The following is a 20,264-nucleotide window of genomic DNA, read 5'->3' as shown; positions in this document are numbered from 1 at the left end:
TTTGCCCTCTTTTATAGAATTTATGTTTTTCTTTTTTTCTTTTTGTCTCTGTGTACATGTGTGCATATATACTTACACCTATATATATACATCTATATCTATGAGTATCTAAACTCATGCATATAATACATCTATAATTATGAATATCTATCTGGATAAATAGGTACATAAATGAAAGAGAAAAAAAAAACAAGGGGAAAAGGAAGGTAAGGAACTAAACAGGAAGCAAGAGTTGTAGGTTACCCAGGTCTAGAGCTAGACAATAGAGATTTAAACTAATCAGTCTATTCCTTTTGCTGCACACAGGAGAAAACTGTGCCTTAAGGAAACTAAATGCCATTCTCATAGCTTTACTACTAAGCACCAGTATAATTTGATTAATGATGGGCTTCTTAAAGGTTTGATTTAAATCTCACCAATTTATACCTATATCTGCCTTGTCTAAAATTGTTCCCCAAATTATGTGAATCTTGATGTCTTTGAACATACTTTACCTACTAAAAAAGGCTGTTCTTGCATTTCTGAATATTAGACATTTGGTTTCTATGGCAGCTACAATTGCTATATATGCGTGTGTGCAAGCTCAACTGCTTAGTCGTGTCTGACTCTCTGCAACTCCATGGACCGTAACCTACTAGTCTCCTCTGTCCATGGAATTGCCCAGGCAAGAATACTGGGGTGGGTTGTCATTTCCTTCTCCAGGCAACTGCCATATACTATGATGTTATTTACTTTACTTTGATGCTATGTTTTACAACTGTATAAACTAAATTTTCACTATTATCTCTTAATATGTGATCTACAATATCTATCAAGTATCAAACAAATTGTGTTCTTTCTTGGGTTTGTAGGGTCACAGTTTTGGAAGAGAGGTTGACTATCACTTCGCTCAGCTTCTCAGTACAGACAATTGTCTATAACAAATAAGTCATGGCGTGGACTCCTCAGTTTTCTCAGACGGACCTTATCCCGTCTTTGCAATGACTTCCCAGGCAGCCTTCCCAGGTGGCTCAGCTGGTAAAGAATCCGCCTGCAGTGTGGGAGACCTGGGTTTGATCCCTGGGTTGGGAAGATCCCCTGGAGAAGGGAAAGGCTACCCACTCCAGTGTTCTGACCTGGGGAATTCCATGGACTGGATAGTCCATGGGGTTGCACAGAGTCAGCCACAACTGAGTGACTTTCCCTTCACTTCACTTGACCCAGGTGGTCTCTCCAGCCTCACTCTGTGCCCTTCTCCTGCCCCTGCTTTCTAGTCTCCTCCGTTGTTTTCAGTCCCTAGGCTGTCTGATTCTTTGCGACCCCATGGACTGCAGCACGCCAGGCCTCCCTGTCCTTCACCAGCTCGTGGGGTTTGCCCAAACTCATGTCCACTGAGTCGGTGATGCCAGCCAACCATCTCACCCTCTGTTGTCCCCCTTCTCCTGCCCTCAGTCTTTCCCAGCATCAGGGTCTTTTCCAGTGAGTTGGCTCTTCGCATCAGGTGGCCAAAGTATTGGAGCTTCAGCTTCTTTTCAACAGACAACATCTAAATGATAGTGACTCCTTCCTCCACTCAGAATAAAAATCAAAAGCCAACATGCTTGCTTTCAAAGCCCTCTGTGACCTGCCCCAGGACAACCCTGCCCCCAGGGACACAGACAGCCTTCCTTGCCACTCCTGGAAGTCGCCAGGCAAACTCTTGCTTGTTGATCCCTCAGTCTAGACAGCTCTTCCTCCCTGTAACCACATGGCTCACTCCCGAGCTTCCTTAAGAACAACATTCAAATGTCACCTTCTCAGTTAGACTTTCCCTGGGCACCTGATCTAAAATTTCAACACTGACTGGGCGTGTCACTGCCACAGTCTGTTCCTTCTCTGCTTTACCTTCTCGTCTAGCACTTAGCTCAGGTGGATCACAGATCTAACTTGCACATCCATTTACTCCCTAAAGTGAAAGGCAAGTTCTCTGGGGTCCAGGCGTTTCTGTGCATTTGGTCCACTTCTCTTCACACAGAGCCCAGCATAAGGCTTGACACTATTAATAAATATTTGTTTAAGACTTAAACAAATAAATATTTAAGAATATTATATTAAGAAATATAAGTTCTTTTTCTCAACTACACTCACCAGTTGTTTACTTAGAAAAGACAACTTATTTAAAAATTTTTGGCAATGTGTTAAACAGCATTTTATTTTCATTACTGATAATCCAGACAGGTTTCCTTCATTTAAGGAGGGCTTATGACAGAAGGTTAATATTTAAAGAATATGAATAATGATCGCAAAGGGAGTGAAGCAAGTTAAGTAATACTCTCAACTCCATTTATGAGGTTTACAATTGGTTTTTATTATGCTTCGTGGTGTTGCTACTTCCTACTACTATAGAATAATGTCAGCTCCATTCTACACCTAATAATGAGTGAAAAATTACACCCCTTTAGCCACCAACTCCAAAAAAGTGACTTACCCTTCATGGGAAACACCTAGTTTGTCCTGTCTGTTTTTACAGTAATTGTTTTCCTGTCTCTCAAAACTGCAATTACTTAACCTACCTTGATGAATCAACTCAAGAAACTGGATTAATTGTGAGCTGAGCTTTATGTGAATAGTTGGTCTATGTTTCATGCTGTCCTGATCTGCAAGACCAAAAACCTAACCAAAAATGTCCCAGGCTAAAGGTGGGAAAACAGCAGATTTCTGTTTTGAACCACCTGGGGCTTTGGATGACTTCTATCTTTCCAGAAGTACAGTTAAATATAATGAAAAGCAGTTCAGAAACCAGTAGATAATTTTAATATAAGCTGGTGTGCCAAGGAGCTGAGCCAATCAATTATTTTAGAGTTACCTTCCCTATCAGGTTGTCAGAGTCCTGTTCCAGAAATGGCCTATGAGAGAGTTGTGGTTTGCTTACATTTGACAGATACCCTTTGATTCCTTCTTGGCATCTTTGAGAACAGGCTTGTCCAGTTTCATTGGCAAGGTTTTGGTCTTTCGAAAGCAAAGATGGTAACATTTTATGGGAGGCCACTGTCAGTTCTTAAACAGAAAAGCCTCCCTGGCATTAAACTATCTGCCAAGATTACCTTGTTTTGGTCATTTCTAAAATCCCTTCTTGCCTTCAAGAAGGGCTGATTCCCTCCAGGTAGAGGGTTAATAATAGGAAACTGTGAAAAATAAGTATATGGGGGAACAGCACAAGGCAGGTATGGCTCTCACTTCATACGACAGTTCGGACTTTACAGTAGCTTGAAAATTCAATAAACTGAAATGCCTGAGGCTATCCTGCTGAAGTTAACTTTTCTGTTAACTTCAAATTTAGAACTCTATAACCATGTGCATAAAACATATATATAGATATATGTTTATTTATAATATTACTGAAGATGTGTGAATGTAACTGAATATTAAGAAGAGTACATCTTTGAAACTGACTAAAAATTCTTAACATTATTATGTTCAACAATAATTTTGTTGCTAAGAACTCTGAAACTGCACGTTGTTGACTTTGTCTTAATAAGGTGCTAGATACACAACTGGAATCGTACATATCCTTAATTTTAGGTCTCAAGATAAAAAGCAGTAACAATGTTAACTAGTGTGTAACAGCTAGTAGCAAGTGTGATGAGTTTGACCAAACTCAGCCTTTTCCTAGGAGCAGAACCTGCAACTTCTGCTTAGGGACATTCCACCTGATTCAATAGCTTTCAGATAATGAGATAATGTACGGAGTTGGAAACTCTTGGAAGCTCATTTATTGTGACCAGTTGAACAAACACACGTGTACACACCCTTCTAGGACTGCAATACCCGGATCACAATTTTGAAAGAAGAGGTTAAAAAAAAAAGAAAAAACTGTCAGACAGGCTCTTGATTTCTCTGGGGCTATTTCACCTGAGGACGGACAAAGAAACGTCCAATCCCTTGTCTCGCCTCACGAAATGACTTCTCCTTAAATGAACCTCGAAACACATGATGATGAAAAAGAATTGTTATTTCGGTTGTCTTTGAGATACAGATGGAAGGAAACTGACATTGCTAAGCCAGGTTCTTTTTTTTTTTAATTCCAACCAGCTGTTTGATCGGCGAGGACCAAAACAAAGACAGACACCAGCTAGTTTTCTGATGACATCCGCGCCCCCATCACGCCTGCACCGGAATCCCAGGTGGAAGCCGCCGATCCAGGGCGCTCACACCCCGAACCCCGCTCCAGACCCGGGGTCCCTCGGCGCCGGCCTACATCTCCCCATCCACGTCTCACTTCCTTTTCGCAGGCGAGCCGCTCAGCAAACCCCCCGAGTGGGTGGGAACACATTCCAGCAATAACAGCCGGGCTGGCCGCCCCAACTCACCAGCCTGCGAAGTTTTCCTTGGCGAGAGGTGTCGGGTTTCAGAGGTTTCCTTCCCCCTTCCCCAAGCCCGGGAACTCCTGGACACCAGCCACTGCCCGGGGTCTGCCTTCCAGGGCGACGGTCCCGGGCACCGCTCCGATTTTTTTTCCCCCCAACCTGTGGCTCTGGATCGCTCCAGCAGCCGGCGGGTCCCCAGCCCCTGCCCGTCCGGATGGCAAGCGGCAGGACTGGAAGCACCACCCCCGAGTCCGCCGAGCTCCGGGATCTGCAGGGTTCGTGTGTGACGAAGGCGTGTCTCCCAGTCCGAAGGCGGACGTGCGGGGCGCACCTCGGATAATCTTGCTGGTGACTCAAGGGCGCTCGGTTTCTGCTCCGAGTTCTCGGCTCTGTGGGTCTCCAAGCCCCAGCAGCCATCTCATTTTGAGTCCTTGATTTTTCCGTGTTTTCTTGGATTTCTTTTTTCCAAAGAGCCCCTGGGCACTGTGAGAACGGCTTCCAGGGCACTGCATTTTCTGCTCCGGGAGGGGAGGTCTTCATTAAGAGAACAAGCAGTTGCCTAAGAGACCAAGGAGCGGAGAGGGGCCTCCGGAAATAAAACGGCTCCGAAGGAAATCCGTGTTTTAAAAGTTAAGGTCTGTTCATGTGAATCCATTCATCAGGATGCGCCTTCCTCACCTTTGCCTCCCACAGTCATTTCAGAGATCTGCAGCTGAGTCAGCAGGGGTCGTGTCTATGAGATCAGAGATCAGGCAGCACACACATTCACTGAACACATCTTTATTAAGCACCTACTATCTGGCCGACACTTGGCAATCATCTGCCCACACCCACGATCCTGGCTGGCTGTCTTGAGATCACATTTCAGACAGACTAAGACATCCTTGGTGTTTAGCCTGATGGTAAGAGCCCAAGGTTGAAGACATACAGTAGCAATTGATTTTTTTTTCCCACTGTGAAGAAAATGAAAAAGTTCCAAATGTGCTGCTTGCATGCATGTTGGTGAACGGTGAGGTGACTGCTTAAGTGTTCATTGTTTGACCAGTTCTGCAGAGGGCCTTTGAGGCAACTGAGAGCCGCTGACATTAGCAGTGGATCATCTGTGGGAGAAGCGAAAACCCAAACCAAAGGCAAGCAAACAATAGCAAAGCACTGGAGAAGAGGAGTGTTGGAGAAAACATGTGGTTTCACAGGAATCTGCTTATTCTACTAAGAAAATATGGGAGAAGGTCTATTTTCTGTGCCTCAATGTTCTTATCTTGAAAATGGGGAGAATCAAATGCCTTTGTAGGGTTATTGTCAGTAAATGAGTTCAGATCAGCAAAGTGCATAGACCAGTGGTATAGTAAAGCCTCTATGGGTGTTGCCTGCACATTATTTTGGTAACAATCATCTACTCCTTTCTCCCAAAGTAAGGTCTGATTTATAAATACTATTCTGATCTACTGGGAAATATTATTGGAGGTTCGGGTTATAGATTTTCAAATATATATGCTGGGAATATATATTTGTAGTATAATCTATTTTGCATCAGCATTATCTGTATTGCTGTGTGTGTCTATGGGGCCTGAAAGAGAGAAAAGAAATACATAAACAACCTTGACTATTCTTCTTTTCATAGCACGTTAATTTAAAATGATTCTCTGTACATGATATAAATGGCAATCTGTATTCTTCACTTAGTTTCTGTGTTCACTTAATCCTACCAGCTGTTATTTCCCATATTCAACAGCATTTATGGTGCCCTTGTCCATAGAGCCTCTCACTTGACTGTCACGATGTTGCTTTGAAAGAGGCAAGGCATCTGTTACTTTTTATTGTCCCCATTTTTAAGAATGAAGAAAACTGAGGTTGAGAAAGTCCCAGCGACGTGCCCAGAATCCCAAAGGCCCAGGAATGTAGGATTCAGATCTGCTGATCCGGAAGGGAGAGCTCACAGTAGTCAGGACAGCGTGCCGCCTACCTTCCGTTTAAGGGAAGGTTCCTGTCGTGAGAAAGTCTAAGACACTCATTTATCATCTACTGTCTTTGCCACCCTTCCCTTCTCTAAAAGGGAAGCGTGTCAGCGGCCTCGCAGGACTAACTCCTGCAGGGACAGCTCTCCAGGCGTCACCCACCGCACACATCCTATGTTTCTAGTTCTGAGGCTCAGAGGCGCTAGTGTTACATGGGGATGCTCTTCAGCTACTCCAGAGGGTGGACCTTTCCTTCCCTGTGGGAAGAGGGTTCCCAGGAGGAGATGGCAGTGGGAGAATATGAGCAAAACGATTCCTGGCCACTTCATGAAGGCCACTTAGACCAGAGACAGAGCAGAAAAAAAAACCCTGGAAAACCATGAAAACAGGGTGACAGCATCCTGTGATGTTAAAAAAAAGAAAAAAATGCCTTTCTGCACCTGGCGTTTGCCTAGCACAAATTCAATAGACATAATTTCTCTCAATAAGCTTATCACTGAATAAATACAGCCCCAAGGTAAACAGATAAATAAATGTACCTGGATGTTAAAAATGGTTAAACACCTCTCCCTCCCCAATCTCCTCTGACACAAGAATAAACACATTTGGAGGACTTCCCTGTAGGCCCAGCAGTCAAGGCTTCCAATACAAGAGGTGTGGGTTTGATCCCTGGTCAGGAAGTTAAGATCCCACATGCCTTGTGGCCAGAAAATATAAAACAGAAACAATATTTAACAAATTCAATAAAGGCTTTAAAAATGATGTGCATCCAAAAGAATCTTAAAAAATAATAAATACATTTTTATATGTTATGAAATCATAAAGACAAATAAAGAGGAGAAGAGACATCAAGAGATTAAACAAACTCCAATAGATGGTTTGGAAAAACTTAAGTCAGATGGAAGCTGGGTAACCGATAGGAAGAGGAGGAGTTATATATTGCTTGCCTGTAGGAGGGGTGATGGATGAGAAGCAGTAACTCCTTGTGTAACCTGAGAGGCTCAAGCCTAGGAGGCGGCAATACCATCAGAGAAAGAGGCCAGCTGGTGGGGTGAACACAGGGGTTTGGTTAGACGTCTGTATTCAGAATGTCCAGACCCAAAGTTCACTTCCTCACCACCGTATAATCAACCAATTGTACATAAGTTTCTCCATCTGCTCAACTCAGCCTCCAAGAAACTGGAGGCTTATTTTCTGGTGAAAGTAAACTAGAGTACTTTGTGGCTTAACAAAATGAACTGAACACATGCATTTTTACTCTGCTCCTGTAGAAAATGAATTAAAAACAAGTGGACTTCAACACAGTAAAAAAAAAAAATTCAAAATTCAAAATACACTCAAAATTTTACAAATTTGAAAGATGGGTGGATTATAAAATGGAAAGTCCAGGAGTATAATTTTTTGCTAAGCAATTAAACACACCAAGATATGTCATTCTGAGATATTAGCAGCCCAGGAACAAAAAGAACAAAAACATCTTCCAGAAACATAAAGCAGATAACATACAAAGGAAACTAATAAAAATGATATTGGATTTCTCAAGAGCAATAATGGATCCAGAAGAGTCTTTAAGTGCCTTCACAATTTATGAGTGAAACTATTTTGAAATGAGAATTGTATACCCATACAAAATGTAGCCAAGTGTGATTAAAATATGTTTAGACGTGTAAGGAATTGAAAACATAATTCCTTTATTGTGTTTAAGGAAGGATCCCCAAAATAGGCTTATAAATCAAAAAAGAGGAGATGGAACCCAGGAAATGAAGGTCCAACACAGGAGACAGTGAAGTGAATTCTCCATAACAACAGGCCTAGACAGAAGCAGAAGAGCGGACTGCAGAGGCAACGTCTCCTGGAAATAATTATTTCATGGACATGTACATTTGAAACATTTTTGATAATGTGCATGTAGTAGTAGAGACTGAAGTGTTCATCCAGTTCCAGGTTTTCTCTTCCGAGCATCCCACTGGATTTCAATTCTTAGCCCTTTGCTGGTAGGGAGGCATGTAACTGAGTTCCAGCCAATGGCATGCGGGCAGTAGTGACCTACACCACTTCCGGGTCAATCCCATAAAATGACCTATGAGATCCTCCTCATTGGTATCCAGACATAAAGACTCAGTGAAGAACTCTGAAGCCCTAGACGACATTAAAGCCCGAGATGAAAGAAATTGAGGCTTTCAATGATCGTGTGGCATAGAAACCCTAACCGTCACCCCTGGTCCATGGCATGAGCAAGAAATAAACTTACACCGAGATAAGCCACTGAGAGTTTTTGGAGTTGTTTGTTAAAGTAGTTAGACTGCTCTGACTGTTACAGTTTGAAAGACCATTTGGGGACATTTATGAATCACTTATGGGCTTCCCAGATGGTGCTAGTGGTAAAGAACCTGCCTGCCAATGCAGGAAACACAGGTTTGATCCCTGGGTCAGGAAGATCCCCTGGAGAAGAATATGGCAACCCACTCCAGTATCCTTCCCTGGAGAATCCCATGGACAGAGGATCCTGGCGGGCTACAGTCCACAGGGTCGCAAAGAGTTAGACCCGACTAAAGCAGCTGAGCACACGTGCATGAATAGTTTATACCAGGTACAAAGTCTACTAAACAAATTGAAAAAGCATATTAATAACTCAAGGAGAAACAAGAGGTTATGAGTAGAGAAAAGTAATAATAATATAGCATTTCATTCAGATGTGAATATAATCAGAATAATGGGAACTCTAGCAAGAGAGTAAACATAAACCACGATATAACTGCATGTGAAGCGTGAGTTTAGGGAAAGACGGTATACAAATGTGCAAGAGAACTAAATACTCAAGTATTATACATGGAGTCAATACACACTGTGTTACACTGCTAAATAAAGGAAGGCAGGACAAGCAAACCTTTTAGAAATACGCAAGTAAGAATAATAAAAATCCACTAAAAGAGTCAAAGTCAGGAGTTTTGCTGTAGGGATTAAGACTAGGACTTAAGAGGAAATCTGTGCTATTTTTAAAGAATTTGAACACCTCTTTTAAAAACTATTAGATGTTTTTACCTTAGTAAAAATAATATTGAAGTAGTTTTAAAATATACAGAAGAAGACAAAAGACACTTATTCAATAGAGAAAAGATCATAATTCATTATTACTTTCATATATTTTTGCATAATAGCCTAAGAGCAGTGGAGAAAGTGAATTTGGGGTGTAGACTGAAGATAGATTTGAGAGGTTTGCACAGTCATTTATTGACTCAGCAAACATTTATTAAGTAACATGTGCCTGATCCTTAGGGCTATCAGGCACTAGAGATGAAGTGGAGAACTTGAAGGAAAAACGTAAGGTACACCGAGGAAAGGAGCATTTCACAGTTTTAAACAAAAAATATATTTGGTTTCTTCTCTCTTGTCTTAGGTGACACGAGCCACTGACTTAGCTTGCCTTTCGTACTTCAAAATCCTCTTATAAAAGGTCCACACTGATGAGATCAGAGGTTTCCTAACTCACCCCTGTTCTGGGACTGAAGTGAAGACTGTGCTAGGCAGTCACGCTCAGGTTTGCCTCCACCCTCTGCTGACCTGCAGTCCACATGAGGTCTCTCTAATCACAAGTAACAATCAACCCCTCCCTAGTATGAGGAGGCCTCACAGTATGATTCAAACTCACAAGACTGGACTCCCAGGTCATGCTAGTTTTCCTAACTACTTTTAAAGACATGATGTCAAGGAATACATATACCTGAATGAATTTTTACTGGCAATTATTTTAAATGTGTAACACATCAAGACCTATTTTAGGCATTAAAGTGTACCTGTTCACATAATTATATGTATAGCATCTATTTTATGGAGATGTCTTAATTTCCCCACTTCTAATTTCATTTTGACTCAGTTTCTTAAAATGTGAAATGGACATACACTGGAACTTTATATGGAAATTATGTATCTTAGCCTAATTCTCTCTGTGTTAAAGAAACATTCTGTGGGAAGGGACCAAATGGTTTCATGAATAATGTTTGCAATATAGACAAAAAACAAAAAATGCTATAATTATGGGCAAAATTACAATGATAAAATTCTTTTATCAATTTATCAAATTGATTAAGGAGAAATAGATTCATATTGATGAAAACTAAGGAGACAGGAAAGAATACAGTGACAACATATATACCTACACATAAATATAGTCATATATCAACATATATAATTGCACACACGGACATTGGTACAGTCATTTAAAAGCACACGTGAAGTATGTAGGTACATATGCTTAAAGCTAGCTTTACAGTGAGCTACAAAATAAAATGTCATATGAGCCTACCATGTAAATGTAAATAACCATAAGGTGATTCTGTCATTTTCCCAAAATATCAAAACATAGTGTTCTTGTTCACAATTTTTGCTACTTTTTAACTGCAAACACTTCAATTGAGATGCTGTACACCCAGGAATAATTTAATCTGTCTTTTAGCAAATTATCAGGTAATCTGTTCAAGCATCCAAGCTGATATTGATTGATGTAATTTCAGGTAAATATGTCTTCTTCTCCAAATACTCTCTTGATCAAATTAAAGTTCTTTCATTAATATTCCATTATAAAAGATCTAGAGTGATACCAATATAAGATAAACATATTTTTAAGGCATAATCTGGGAAATGATGTGCCTTATGTCTGAACATATATGGTATTAGAAGATAATTTGCAAAAATAACAATTAGCAAATGAAGATTTGGTGATATCCAAGAATCCCAAGTTAAATAATTACTTTTTTAAAATTTATTTTTAATTGGAGGGTAACTGTTTTACAATGTTGCACTGGTTTCTGCTGTACAACAATGTCATTTAGCTCTAAGCCTAGATATGAATATATCCCCTTCCTCTAACTTCCCTCCTATCCATAAATGATTACTTTTTAAACCTATGTTTGTAAGAAATAGTTAGGCTGTTTCATTAAATGATCTTAAATTATCATTACATGAAATATCATTTAATGCATTTTTGTAATCAAAATGGCAACAGTTTATATACCTATAATAGTTCTATCATATTTGTAAGATATATTTAAATTTCCTATTTCCAAAATAGCATGAAAACTGTAAGTACCTTAGCCCATATAATACCTCCTGAAATATGCATCGCTGCCATAACCACTAAATAGGTCCCCATTTTGTGCAATTTCTATACATATTTTATTACTACTGAAGATTGAGAGAATGGAAGAAAATCTCTGTGTGCATCGTATAAAACACATGTTTGCTGGAACTATTCAACTTAAATTATAAATAATTTATTTTTAAAGTCATATATTTCGTGCAAGTCTTAGGAGAGACAATGTTTTTAAAGAACTGGTAAAAGAACACATGATCAGAATGAAGATACAAAAGCTGATAAGAACTTCTCCTTTTCTTGCATTACACTGCCTGTGAAAGTAAAGTGTTAATTGTCCAGTCATGTCCAACTCTTTGCGGCCCATGGACTGTAGCCTACCAGGTTCCTCTATCCATGGGATTCTCCAGGCAAGAACACTGGAGTGGGTTGCCATTCCCTTCTCCAGGGGATCTTCCTCATCCAGGGATCGAACACAGGTCTCCCGCATTGCAGGCAGATTCTTTACCGTTTGAGCTACCTGGGAAGCCACTATCTGTAAGATGTGGTAAGTATTAGTCCTCTTATAAAGCATTCAAACCCCATTTTTTGTTTGTGGAGTCTTAATTCATGTCTTGGTGAGAGCTCCCTGTAAAAACCAAAGGGATCAGCTAGTCAGACAGCCTTGGCAGAATGTGAATGTGGGCAGAATGCAGTAGCATAAAGTGGTTCCGATGGTGCTGTTCTAATTACATGATCAAGTGCTTTTAGACTTACAATTCTAGCTCTATGCCAGCATGCCCTGGAGTGGAGACCACAAAATATCAAACCTGGAAAAAGGAATCTTACAACTAGAAAAAATATGAAACTTGCTAATTTACACAAGCAAAGAAGTGAAAAATACATATGGGAATGGCTTTGAAAGGTGCTTATACCAGGGAGGAAGGAACACAGTTTTAGAACAGGATGGCTGGTTAATATGGATGTTCAGGATAAAATGCACTAATCTGATTAGCTCAGAATGCTTGCAATTGTTTTCAGTTTGATGGAATTCAAACCTAGAGTAAGCCCTACCTTAATTCAAAGATCTACTCTTGATCTTTAGGAAGGACACTGAACAACTCTGCAGATACCATGCGGAATGTCTTCTTTGTACATTTGCCCAAAAGATCATGTTGCTATTACAATTTCCCAAGGTGATTTTGGGGAAACAATCTTTTTCTGAACAGTAGAATGTCAACCCTGAGATATCACTAATGTCTGAGTAATAAGAAAGTCACTGCAATTCAAAGATAGGAGTCAGGGCTGATGCCTTAATCAAATTCAGCTTCACAGTGGGCTCAATAGGAACTCAAATCCATCTCATTTTTCTCTAACCAATAGGTTAAATGTGATAGAAAGCTAATTTGAAGATATTGAAACTATGCAATGCAACCATAGAGAATACTTCCAATTGGATAGTTTTTCTCTGAAAGAATTACAGACATTCGCATCATTACTAGGAAAGATGCAAAAAAAGGTGATTCCTATCACATCTCCACTTGATTCTCTACAATGACCTGTGTTTAAGGTGGATGGGTGTTCAAGAATGTCAATAAACATCTTTACACTTAATCAGGTGATTTCAACTGCAACTAATGCAATTAAAGAGACATAGTTTCTAAGATAGCTTCTTATATGATATACTTGATGAAAGTGTGAAAGTGTTAGTTATTCAGTCATGTCCACCTCTTTGTGACCCCATGGACTATAGCCCGCCAGGCTCCTCTGTCCGTGGGATTCTCCAGGCAAGAATACCGGAGTGGGTTGCCATTCTCTTTTCCAGGAAATCTTCACAACCCAGGGATTGAACCCAGGTCTTCTGCACTGCAGGCAGATTCTTTACCATCTGAGGCATCAGGGAAGCCAATATACTTGCATAGATGACTCTAAATCATTTATTTACTGAATTACCTGAAAGTCTCTCCAGTTGATCCAGATTTAGACAGAGCATTTCTGTTTCTTGTACTTTAAGCCCAAGAGGTTTATAATAAAAGAATTATCTGTAGTAGTGTGCTATATAGAACCTTTGGCATCTTCTAGCAGGGAAATCATTTTGGAAGCTTCTATGTGTAAAATCATAGAATGGAAAGTCTTCCCAGGTTCAGGACAAAGTAAGGTAAACAAGCATTCTAAATTGGAAGGCTTGGCTTTCCATCCATCGTTGGCCAAAAGACATTTGTGGTGATTCTTCTTTGATTTTTACATATGAGAAACAGGGATTTAAGATAATTCGTTCTGCTTATAAAAATTTCATATGTCTGACAATAGTATATGTGTCTAAAGAATGAATGTTTGTTGAATGAGTCAATAAATAAATGAATTTGTTCACTACCTTGACATCCTTAGTGAGTAAATTTTCTCAAAAAGTGGGAGTGGCAGGATGGAGAAGAGTCTCTTGTCCATTCTGATTTTAATATATTTCATCAAATCTTATTTTTCATAACTGAAAAATTAAAAGTTCAAAAAATAGACTTGTAAAAATGATTCAAAGAGCTGTATATCAGACTCTCAAAGTGAATGTGATCTGAGACAAAAGCAACCACAGCAAATTAAGGAAACTCCTTGAGGCAGCATGATACAAATGTGTGTATTTTTTTTTCAGTGAAAATTAGAAAGAGAAACTTTGATTCTCTCATTTTAGTTATCATAAACTTATGCTACAATTAAAAGTAAATATATTGGCAACTCTCCTACTATTTAACACAAGATAAATAAATCACAGAAATGCCTTGGGTATTCCTGGGCACCCTCAGCCTTGCCTCATCTTATTAGTGACTAAACTGGATCTGTAACAATCAGAAAATGCATGGCCCAACTTGTACTTAATTATCTAAGATCTTTTAACATTTGTCATCACCCTTTGCAATCTGCTTTCTCCAACTCATAGCAAGTGGTTACAAGTTTTCTGTCTCTTCTTCCTCCTTGAGACTTTCACTGTAAAGACAAAACTATTATCATTTATACTTCTGTTTTACAGTTAGGAATTAAAATGAAATATTTGCTTAAATAATTCATTCAATTGTTAATAACCACCCAATAAGTTAGAGGGAAATTTAATATGTAAAACCACACATGGCCATTCCTCAGTTATTTGGGGATAAATATATTTACAGATAGAAAAAGAACACAGATAAAGGCTTTTGATAACACTGGAAATTTGTAAAATATCTCAAAGTTGAATTCAGTCCCTGACCCCATAACTCAATGACCCCGTGATTTATGGAGTTGCAACTATTATTGTATGCAAGTTAGTTTTGACTTGACATTGGCTTCTTGCTTTCAATATGCTCCTATGGAGCCATAAAGCATTTGCAGTCCCTTAATGACCTCCCAGTACTCTAACTGGTACAATTGATGGGTTTTAACTAAGACAGGTAACTACCAAATCTGCTTCTCCACAGTTAACTCCAAAAGGGCTTGCTGCTTACACCTCTGCTTGTTATAATAATGCTTTATTTTACACTGTTAACAGAGACTATGAATAGTTTCATTTCTACTGCTGAGTTTCTGTTTTTACAAAAACAATTAATTATAGTCAATAAACCAGTTGAAAAAAGCAAAGGATTATATATTAAAATTTAATAAATACAAACACTCAATGTATGGCAAAAAGCACTGCAATATTATAAAGCAATTAGCCTCCAATTAAAATAAATAAATTAATTTTAAAAACGAGATGAGATTTATCTAGCTGATAAATTAAAAATACTAAGTAGAATATCAAATTCTCTCAAGCATTTATGTGCTTTAACCTTGAAAATTAAAATTCACACTTTTGGATTTCACTAGCTAGAATAATTATCTATTTATTTGCTGATCCTCAAAATAAAACATTTTGTCTCCACTTTGTCTTTTTAGGTGTCCCTGTTTAATGCATATTTCTTCATTCAATTAATATCTGCCTACAATTTTAAAAATTGTATCATTTGACTGAATATCTGCCCTGATTATCATGATACTGACAAGAGGGAAAGGTTTGAGTTTTAACAGATACTTTTGTTCAATAGTTCTTATTAAACTTCTTTCTTCAAAATATTATGACTTTTAAAAAATCTGTTAGGTGGTAATAAATTAAGTATAATATGGTTGGTTCTAGGACCCATGTAATAACCATGCCTATTTTCTTGAGTCCTCAGTATTGTTTTTGACCATTAAAAAACATTTTATTTCCTGAAAACATGAAGCATTCTATTCTATACCTTAGCTTAGCTGATTTATCCATTAAATTAAAACTATAGTGTTCTTTTATGACTACAGTGACCCTAGTTCTAGGATAATTCATTTCCCTAAAGCCATAACTTATGATAATTTTTGTACACAGTGACTAATATGTAGTCAAAAATTTAGACTATATTTTTTTAAAGTTAACATTTTAATCCAAAAAAAAAGGTAACTGCTGCTGATTTATCCCTTGGCACATAAATATTTTTAAATGAGTAGCAATTTACATTATGAAATCCTACAGTATACTGGACGTGAGAATGCTGTCACTGTGACTGCCCCGTCCCAGCAGTTCTCAACTTACTCAGAATAAGCTTCATGAAGTTGGTCGGTGAATGGCGGTAGTTCAGTCTCTCGGTCGTCTCCAGCTCTTTGCAACCCTGAGGTCTGTAGCCCACCAGGCCCCTCTGCCCGTTGGATTTCCCAGGCAAGAATACTGGAGTGGGTTGCCATTTCCTTCTCCAGGGGATCTTCCCGACCCAGGGATCGAACCTGGGTCTCCTGCACTGCAAAAGGATTCTTTACTGCTGAGCCACCAGACTAGTTTAAGGCCTAATGAGCACAAAGGATCACTGAGGACTGACAGTAACATGACACTTACGTCGTTTCTGCATAAAAATGCTGCTGTTACAAAGTAGGATTTAACCCTCCCAGCCTCCTCTTAGTGTTTATTAGTATTAAATAGTTAAGTCCTGTGTCCCTAATGCTTTGCTTATGGTTAGTTTGGATTCAGCACCTATTTCATATTTTTCACTTATTTGTGTCTATTTATATCCCAACCTGCTTTATAAAGATGATAGTTTTTTATATAAGTGCATAAAAATCCAGTAACAATTGAAATCAATGAATACAAAAAAGGGCCATAAAGTTGAATAGGCACTTTATAAAAAGAGAAAAATCCAAATATCCAGTAAACATGAAAAGTTGCTCAACCCCATTAGCCAGCAGAGAAATGCAAATTAAATCATAATGAGATACAACTATGCATCTATGGGTATGAATAAAACCAAATACCAGGTGTTGGTGAGGGCATGGGGCAAATGAAATGCTTGTTTATTGCTAGTGGAAGTGTAAATTGGTTTGACTATTTTGGAAAACTAAACTTGGGCAGAGATATGGCCCATTTTAAATGTATGATTTGTAGAACTTTGGGCTTCCCTGGCGGCTCAGGCAGTAAAGAATCCACCTGCAATGTGGGAGACCTTGGTTCGATCCCTGGGTTGAGTGAATTCCCCTGGAGGAGGGCATGACAACCCACTCCAGTATTCTTGCCTGGAGAATCCCCATGGACAGAGGAAACTATTGGGCTACAGTCCATGAGGTTGCAAAGAGTTGGACACGACTAAGCGACTAAGCATGCAGAACTCTGTAACATGTTCACCAGAAGTCTTTTACAAGAGCTACTTGTAGTATTAATAATTGCAAACTGAAAACAACTTAAATGTTCATTAATAATAACATAAAAAATTAAACATCATCAACTCAATGGACATGTGTTAGAGCAAACTCCAGGAAGCAGTGGAGGTCAGGGAAGCCTGGCGTGCTGCAGTCCATGGGGTCGCAAAGAGTTGGACTCAACTGAGTGAATGAACAACAACAAAAAAAACCTAAAGTTACTTGTGTTCATAAAATGGAATATTACACATCAATGGGGACAGAGTGTTTTTACCTGCAATACTAGTGAATCACACGGGCATAATGCTGCAAAAGAAAATCCAGCCACAAAACAATATATATGTTGAATATGTATATATTCAAAGGCAGGCAAAATTAATCCATAGAGTTAGCCATCAAGATAGTGGTTATCTTGTCGGGGTTGATAGCACTGGCTAAGAAGAGATTGGAGAGAAATTCTAGGGATGTTCCAGCTCTTCATTTGTGTGCTGGTTACAAGATGCATTTGTTCTGTGATCAAACATACAATTTGTACACATTTCTGCATGCACTTTGTCCAGCTGTAAAATTATCTTAAAAGATAAATTAACAACAAATGAAAACTGAAATCAGATTACAGTGAAAAAGAGAATGTGAATGGATGAAGTCAGAAGTTAGGCTAGCACAGAAAAATACCTTCTCTAACATTTGTTAGAGACCATAAAGTCAATATCATCCATTACATCTATAAAAACAAACCTGTGCTTAAAAGACACCTGCCCATTCATGTAACTAAGATCTCTGTTCCCTTGCATAGCCAACGATCTTGGCTGAGTAATAAGCTATGGTTTCCAGAACATTTTGATAATAAAATACCACAATGAATTGGTTTGGGGTGGTTTCTTAAAACAGCTACCAGTGTAGAAAGATGGTATTAATAGGAAGTTATAATTCAGTAAAAGTAAATAAGCAGTTCTACGGGCAAATGAGGGGTTCACAAAATGGAATTCTTTGCAAGTTTAATCTAGTTGAGGAAATGGTTTTAGAGTAAGGAATTGATAGGCTGTATCCTCAGTACGTAGGTTTTGATAAGACCTGAGGCAAATGGATGTCAGACTGTATCTCCCCAGGAGTACATGGACAGCAGCCATGATATTGATGGTTACATGAGGATTCCATGGGTTTTAGCCAATACATCAAAGAGACATATTGTTACGAAAGCCGAGGAACTTGTAAGGGTTGAACCTTGAGAGGTTCGACCAAGACAGGCTCCTGGGTAAGCAGTTTGGGGCTCTTCCCTACTATACAGTCATCACATCCCTTAAGTGCCACCTCGTGGAGCATTAACCCACTCTTTAGGGGAAAAAAATTATGTAGATGTGACCCATGCATTTTCAATGGAAACACTACTACCTATAAGTGGGTGAAATTCATTCTTGGAGAGTGAAATAATCTTATTCTTTGTATGTAAAGACACAGATATACATACAGCATATACACAGGTGTACTACATATCTGCGGTATTAAAATTTCATGGCGGGGGGGGCAATTAAGGGGGAAAAACAAAAAGGCTTCTTGGATTGGGGTGGGGGTATGAAATAAAGGTTAAGAAAAACTGATGTAATCAAATGCTAAACACAAAACAATATCAGCTACCTTTCTCCAGCCCTGATTCACAGCTATTTAAATATTTAAACTTCCACCATAACCTCATTCATTTAATATAAATAATTTATAATATATTGATACATTCTCGAAACGAATAAGTTAACTAAGTTAAATGTAGGACCATGTCTAGTAAAAAGATGAATTTGCGTTTAGAATATTAATATTTTGGCTTGGTTGTTGTTCTACTAACGTCAGTCCTGTGTTGGGAAAGTAAAAAATTGTCTTATACTGCTTATCAACTCCTGTCTTTTTATGGTCTGCAGTAGGAGGGGGTAGATACAGCTCACTCAAGACGTGTATCTTGTGGTGGTTAAAAATAAAAAGTAGCCAGAGGGTAATATGCTCTAGAGCACTGAAGTGGAATCACTGAAATTAATTTCTTTAAAAAAGTAGAAAGTCCTCGATGTAACTGGTGAAACAATGCAAAAGCATATAAAGCCATAAATTCCCTTACTGAATTTTGTCCAACACCCTCGAGTTACTCAAAGGCATTTCCACAAGCTTTCTTCCCCCGCTTTATTGAGATATAATTGCCGTATAACATTGTATAAGTTTCAGGTGTATGATGAAATGATCTTATATATGTACCTATTGCAAACTGATTACCATAATAAAATCAGTTAATAGAGCAATCACCTCATATAGTTACAATCGTGTGTGTCTGTGTGTTTGTGTGTGTGTGAACTTTTAAAATCTACTCTCTTAGATAACTTTCAAATCTACAAACAGTAATGTTAACCATATTTACATACTATACATGACCGTACCTTACATCCCCAGAAACTGATTCATCTTATACCTGGACATTTGTATCCTTTGGCCACCTTTCTCATGCCTCACCCTCCAACTCTTGCCCCTGATGACTACCAACCTGTTCTCTGTGTCTATGAAGCAGGGTTTTACATTTTATTTATTTTTATTTTTGGCTGTGCTTGGGTCCTGGTTGCGGCACTCGGGCTTTCTCCAATGATGGTGAGCGGGGAGTGTTCTCTAGTTGTTGTGCACAGACTCCTCATTGCACTGGCTTCTCTCGCTGCAAAGCGCGGGCTCAAGGGCATGTGGGCTTCAGCAGCTGCGGCTCCTGGGCTCTCGAGCACAGGCTGAGTTGTTCCACGGCATGTGGGATCTCCCCGGATCAGGGACTGAACCCGCGTCTCCTTCATTGGCGGGCAGATTCTTTACCATTGAGCCACCAGAGAAGCCCCAAGTACGGATTTTTTAAATTCCATGTAAGTGAGATCCTAAGTGTCTTTTTATTTCTGACCTGTTTCACTAAGCATAATGTCCTCAAGTTTCACCCATGTTGCTGCAGATGGTAGAATTTCCTTCTCTTATGACTGAATATGTTCTCTTGTGTGTGTATCACATTTCTTTATCCATTCTTGCATCATTGGATACATAGATAGCTTCCATGTCTTGGCTATTGTAAATAGTGCTGCAATGAACATGCGGTGCAGATATCTCGTCAAGATAGTGATTTCATTTTGTTTGGTTATAAGCTCAGAAGTGGAATTGCTGGATCACATGTTAGTCCTATTTTTAATTTCTTGAGGAACCTCTATAACTGTTTTTCATAGTGACTGCACCAGTTTGCATTTTCACCAACCTGGC

General features: G+C 39.0%; 1 protein-coding gene across 3 annotated transcripts in view; it reads right to left on the bottom strand.

The window, feature by feature from the left end:
* RAB27B (RAB27B, member RAS oncogene family) overlaps positions 1–20,264 on the bottom strand; it is a 172,911-nt gene that overhangs the window by 61,328 nt on the left and 91,319 nt on the right. The window contains exon 1 of one of the 3 annotated variants that reach the window (XM_043888693.1): positions 4,329–4,666. The exons of the other annotated variants lie outside the window; for them this stretch is intronic. The gene's annotated coding sequence lies outside the window, so the exon portion shown is untranslated. Of the gene's footprint in view, positions 1–4,328; positions 4,667–20,264 lie in introns of those variants that run through there. 3 annotated transcript variants of the gene reach the window in all.

The sequence above is a fragment of the Cervus elaphus genome, chromosome 27 (assembly GCF_910594005.1).
Source record: "Cervus elaphus chromosome 27, mCerEla1.1, whole genome shotgun sequence".
Lineage (NCBI taxonomy): Eukaryota > Metazoa > Chordata > Mammalia > Artiodactyla > Cervidae > Cervus > Cervus elaphus.
The sequence above is the reverse complement of the archived record's forward strand: the minus strand, read 5'-3'. Positions and strand labels throughout refer to the sequence as shown.